Source organism: Silene latifolia, chromosome 6 (genome assembly GCF_048544455.1).
Source record: "Silene latifolia isolate original U9 population chromosome 6, ASM4854445v1, whole genome shotgun sequence".
NCBI classification, from domain to species: domain Eukaryota; kingdom Viridiplantae; phylum Streptophyta; class Magnoliopsida; order Caryophyllales; family Caryophyllaceae; genus Silene; species Silene latifolia.
Window position 1 is genome coordinate 66,293,667 of NC_133531.1, and position 6,115 is coordinate 66,299,781.

General features: G+C 42.4%; 1 non-coding gene across 1 annotated transcript; it reads right to left on the bottom strand.

Annotated features, from left to right (window-relative positions):
* Window positions 1-620: 620 nt before the first annotated feature.
* LOC141588935 (small nucleolar RNA R71) lies at window positions 621-727 on the bottom strand. Its single transcript, XR_012519900.1, has one exon. It is a non-coding gene; the product is annotated as a small nucleolar RNA R71 (small nucleolar RNA).
* Window positions 728-6,115: the final 5,388 nt, after the last annotated feature.

The following is a 6,115-nucleotide window of genomic DNA, read 5'->3' on the forward strand; positions in this document are numbered from 1 at the left end:
TATTCTTTTTGTATTTTCTTCTTATGCGCAGGTCACAGGGTGGTGAACTAGTACCATTCAATCCTGAGATCGAGAAATCCTTGCGCGAGTTCAGACGATCACAAAGGGTATTACTGACAGAGGAAGAGCTGAGTACTCTGTCAAGCTACTACGAGAACGCTGTGTTCGAGGAAGATCCACCTACATCGCCTGCTTCAATTTCTTCAGCTGAGACAGTCACTTCTCCAGAAATTCCAATCATGGCTGAAGAAGCAACCATTGCCAGTCACTCAGAGCCGACAGCTGCGAATCTCTACAAAGGATTCGAACTACCTGGGGAGGCGAGAAAATTCGAGCCAAAGCCTTCCTATATTAACCTGGTTGAGAGAAACCAGTTCGGGGGAGCTGCAAATGAAGATGCAGCCAAGCATATGGAGCTTTTTATTGATTATTGATGCTCTATACCCCCGCCGGCCGGTGTGACCCAAGACCAGATCAAGGAGACCATGTTCATTTTCTCCCTTCGTGATGCTGCAAGGGAGTGGTATAGAGATCTGGATCGAGCTGCTCATGGGATCACCGACTGGAATTCTTTGGCCTTGGCATTCTACAAAAAGTACTTCTCTGCCTCGAAGACGAATGCCATTAGAGCTCAGATCACGAGCTTTAAATAGGGGCCTGATGAGAACTTTCATGAAGCATGGGTCCGTTTCAAGAAATTGGTGCGAACCATACCGCACCATGGGTTCGAAAAATGGAGTCTTTGCAATCAGTTCTATAATGGGCTGTATGATGATCAGAGGGCTATTTTAGATGCTGCAGCCAATGGCCGATTTGCTGAGAACATGGGAGAGACTAAGGGGTGGAAGATCATCGATGATTTGGCCACTCATAAGGCTGAAAATGGGAATTCGAGAGGAAACCAGAGGAGAGCTGCTGAATCTTCCTCTGTTGCTGCACTAGAAGCTCTCACTGCAAGGTTTCACAAATATGAATTGGGAGGAGCTTCTAAAGGAGGGATGTACCATGTTAACTCTGTTTCAGACGGTCCTTTCGTCTGTAGAAGATGTGGAGCTGAGGGGCATGTCTCAGAGAATTGTTTTGTTCCCTTCGAGTCTTGCGCTGCCTTTCAACATTATAGGCTGACAAACACATACTATGAGCCGAATGTCCACCTCAACTTGAGGTGGAGTAGCCAGAATGTCCTGAATCCGACTCAACCTCCACAACAGCAGCAACAACAAGCTTATGTGCCTCCACACAAACAACCATATCAAAAACCTCCGTATATTCCTCGGCAGTGACAACAATCCCAAAATTTCGAGTTCACCGAGTTGAAGAACTTATTCTTTGAAGGAGTCCCAAGCTAGAGAGGCCGGGATGAAGATGCTAGAGAGCCAAATTGCTCAATTGGCTAGCAAGAGTACCACTCGAGCTCCGGGACACTTACCGACTCAAACTAACCAGAAAGAGACCGTTAATGCCATAACTTTAAGGAGTGGGTCTACCCTGGAGGGGCCTGCTATGGTCGAGGATGCCACTGCGAAAGATGAGGCAAAACCGAGTCAAAACAAAGCTGGAACTAGCAAAGGAAAGAAAAAGGCGTCTACAGGGTATATCGGTCGATCGATCGACATACCCTTGGCCGATCGATCGAATTGCGGGTTACAGGAGCTTGGTCTGTTCATCTCGGTCGATCGATCGACATCACTGGTCGATCGACCGAGATCGCTGGCGATAGTGAGATTTTTCGTCCTCCGATGCCCGACAACTTGAGGGATCATTTGTTTGGGCACGCGATCCGAAAATATTGGGGAAAGACCCGAGTCTTGATGGGTCGATCCGGCTCGAAGTACGACCGATGTCGATCAATGGTTCACATTTGAGACGGTCTCAAGAGGGTTCAAGCTTCAACAAGGAGAAAGTAGTGGACTTCCGGCCTAAGTCCACGGATCGGCATCGCGATTTAGAGGAGAGAGCTAAGCTACTTCTTACGACCCATATCCAGGAGAGACTAGTGCCGACGAAGGAACAGGTATCTTTCAATAAATTTGAAAAAGTTATTCGTAGCTTGAATGTACAAGTACCCTTCCTTGAGTTAGTTAATCAAGTGCCTGCCTACACTAAATTCATGAAACAACTCTTGTCTAAGAAAAAGTCACTTGAAAATGTGCATACTGTTGCATTAACCAAAGAGTCATGCTCTTATTTGTCTCACACTGCACCCCATAAGCTAGAGGACCCGGGTAGCTTTTCTGTTCCTTGCAATATAGGTACCTTCTCTATTGAGAAGGCATTATGTGACTTAGGAGCTAGCATTAGCGTCATGCCCCTGAGTCTTGCTAGGAAGCTCAAATTGACTAGGTTCGCAATGTGGATGATATGACAAGATCTGGATGGCCGACCGATCTGCGGTCCACCCAATAGAGTCTTAGAGGACATTCTGTCCAAATAGGGAAGTTTTTCTTCCCGTCGACTTTGTTGTACTTGACATGCCTGAGGATGCCCATATTCCCATTATTTTGGGTAGGCCATTTCTGCACACTGCTGGTGCAGTCATAGATGTCGGTCTAGGAACCTTGACCTTCAAAGTGGGCAAGCATTCTATTGTCTTTGCCCAACCTGCTAAGAAGAAGGACCCTATGTGGCATGTGACTTGTAATACGGTTTCTGACAAGAAATCGTACTTTGTGCTTCCTGATATGCCTATTTCTATTCCTGTTGTACCCCTCCGCCCCAGATTGGGAGCAAATTGGACGAAGATTTGTCTATTTCTGATATTGCAGGAGCTGGTTTGGGGAAGGAAGAGCTGCAAGTCACTCTAGCTGCGAAGAAGCCAATCATTTCACGAGGAGGTCTTGGTTGCCTTAGCTATGCCACCGATGAGGAAGTTGATGATGAACAGGTCAAGGCAAGGGAGTCCGACTTGGATTTTGACGAGTCTGAAGAGGTCATTGACTGGGGAGTTGATGAAAGTGTTGATCCGTTGAGCCATACAGACGTGGAAGCTAAGGAGGGTGCAGTTGAGAAGATAAGCACCGTTGAGGCTACTAGAGCCGACGAAGTGGGCCATTCCGTGGCCGTTCTTGATCAACTACTAGTTGATCACATGTCTTCAGAACATTTTATTTGCTTTTGTTAGACACTTTTTTATTGCTTTTGTGTGCGCGAAACTTCGCATTTTATTTTGCTTGCTTAGGATTTTATTCGCTTTAGACTTTATTTTGGGTTTTGCGCAATTTTGGGCGCGTATTATTGTGCACTTGCAGGTTTTTAGACCTCTTTAGCTCAAGTAATTGAGCAAACACGAAGAAATAAGAAGTTACAGCAGTATCTCCAGTCGATCGACTGGGCTATATAGTCGATCGACTGGTCTGCAGTTTCCAGGAGCTACTATTCCTTTCACCTCGGTCGATCGACTGAGTGATGTGGTCGATCGACCGACCTGTACTGCTGTACCTGTTCACGACCTCTGTCCTGCTATGTTTGGTCGATTTGCGGAATTAAGAGAGTTTTCTGCTCCACCTTATCTTCCGTCACTATTTATTTGTTCGTATTTTTCTCAATTTTGCACATAATACCGCTTCATTCTTGTTTACTCGATTTATGCGTGGTACTTTGTTTGTCTTTTCAGGTACTTATTAGTAGCACTACTGGCTACTGAAACCTCCTAGCTCATGCTGGTTTGGGGAGGTTTCCTTTGTTGCGCTTAAAAGTCTTGTGAGTTTCTAAGTCTTTACTTCATGTTTTATTTGTTTAAATTTCTCGCAAATTCCCGTTTCTCTTTTCTTCATTACATGATTTTGCACAATGGGGACATTGTGCGATTTGGGTTGGGGAAGGGTTTTGCGCCGCATATCATTTGCTTGCATTCACGGTTACATTCTGTTTTGCATTGTTTATTTCCTTTTATATTTGTACACCAGAAATTCAAAAATCCAAAAAAAAATTCAAATAAAATGCACGTTTATTTTAGCATATAGGTCGAGTCGGAACGGTAGTATTTCAATGATGACATTGCATTTGCACCTGTTTTTGCCTAAGCCTTGATGGATTGACATGTTATTAGTAGAATCGTATAAGTGCATATCTACGAGTTTTCGTTAAATTTCTTGCTGAACTTGAGACTTGACTTAGAAAATTGGCAAACTACATCATATTTCTGAGATTTAGAGCCTATAACTGGTGACATATATGACCGGTTTATTTAGGAATGTGAGTAGTACTCCTTATGAGACATGTCAAATCAATTTGCATAAATATGAACTTAATCTGCTTAATACCTGTATGCATTCGGTTTGTGGTTGTTGACACATGTGGTAGAGGGTTCCCTTTATTCATTTTACCCATGAACTCCACACTGCCAAAAATAGCCTTTTTGTCCCATTACTACATCCTACATTTAGCCTGTCCTTTGTCAAGTTAGTAGTCCGTGTCCTTGGGATTGTTACTTAGTTTTTGGTAGCATTTGCTCTTATTTGAGATGTTATTGGGAGAATGAAAAGAAAGGAAAGAAAAGAAAAAAAGAACTGAAAAAGTTGGAAAAAAGAGAAAAGAAAAAATGATTCGAAAAATGAAAAAAAAGAGGTTCTGTACTGTTGAAGTAGTCGATCGACTGGCATAATAGGTCGATCGACTGAGGTTCGAGAGAAAGAAAAGAAATCCATTTCGCATAATTCAAGCTTTATCTTATGGCGATTTTTGCTCCCATGTATTATTCATATCTTATGGGGAGTAAGTTGATTACTGTTATATCGGAGACTGTGAGTTTTGTGCTTGCTATAGCACCGTTTCATTTGATTTTTGAGCAAGAAGTTGGATGTTGCCATATGGTTCCGTTTGGGTACTAGCTTGATCACCTGTACCTCCACTTTTCCATAAATGTTTTGACCCTTCTTACCCATACCTCACATATCCACATATATACCTCGGCATGTGTCATGGTCTTTTGTTGGTTGGAATGCGTATGTACTGTTGTAGAGATTGTTTTCATATTAGATTGCAGGCATGTTCTTATAGGTCGTAGTTAGGTGAGTGTCACTACAAATGAATTCTTTCTATCTTTACATTATTCACATGTGCTTATTTGAGTGATATGAGCGACCCGTGAGAGTCCAATTTGAAAAGTCTCTACAGTTGACGGTTCAGCAGTTTTTAACGACTACATAACTCGTTTGCATGATTCGCATTGCTAATTGATTGTTAGTTATTGCATTAAATTGGTTTAGGCTTTACATATTGCATTTCGCTCTGAGATTGAACTCATTCCATTAGGTCATTAGATCGAGTCTAGTTCTTGCTTGGGGACAAGCAAGGGTTTGGTTTGGGGAAGTTTGATGCGTGTCTTTTATATGATGTTTTACATCCCATTTTACACGCATTTCAGAGCTCATTCATGTAGTTTATGCTACATTTCTCCCTATTTCTGCCTACTTCCGTATTTTTGTACATTATTGCAGAAATGTGAAGAATCCAGCGGAAATCGAGCTAAATCTGTCCCCGAGTATCCTGCATTGCATTTGACGTGAAGTATTCGCTTAAGGAACGAGCTTGGTGCGCAATCCAAGGCCCAAAAGACAAATCCACGAGATTATGAAAGTCAAGTAGCAGCTAAAGCAGTCGATCGACCACTACCTTCAGTTGATCGACCAACTATCGGGTTCCAGAAGCTACTGTACACTGCTAGTCAGTCGATCGATCACCATGCTCAGTCGATCGACCACATCGCTGCTTCAGACGAGAATTAAAAGATCGAGGAACTTGAAGCCCATTATGTTTAGGTTTTAGGAATTATGTTACGTATACTTTCTATATAACGTAACCTAGTTCGACAGATACAGAGGATCGAGTTTTTATTCAGAAATTTACCAAGTTTTACATATAGTTCTTTAGAAATAATTAGGGTTCGAGATTACTTTCGGTATTGAATACAATTTGCTTTGTCATTCGGCTTTGTTCTTTTCCTTCGCAATTCACACGATACTCTCTGGTTTTATTCTGTTACTTTCGTTCGTAGTTGTCGAATTGCTAGATCAGTTCCCAAGCCGAATTGCCATCTTTTGTTAATTGTTTATTTTACCGTTTTAAGCATGAATTTCGTAGCCTTAATCCTTAATATTATTGTTGCCTTTAATTT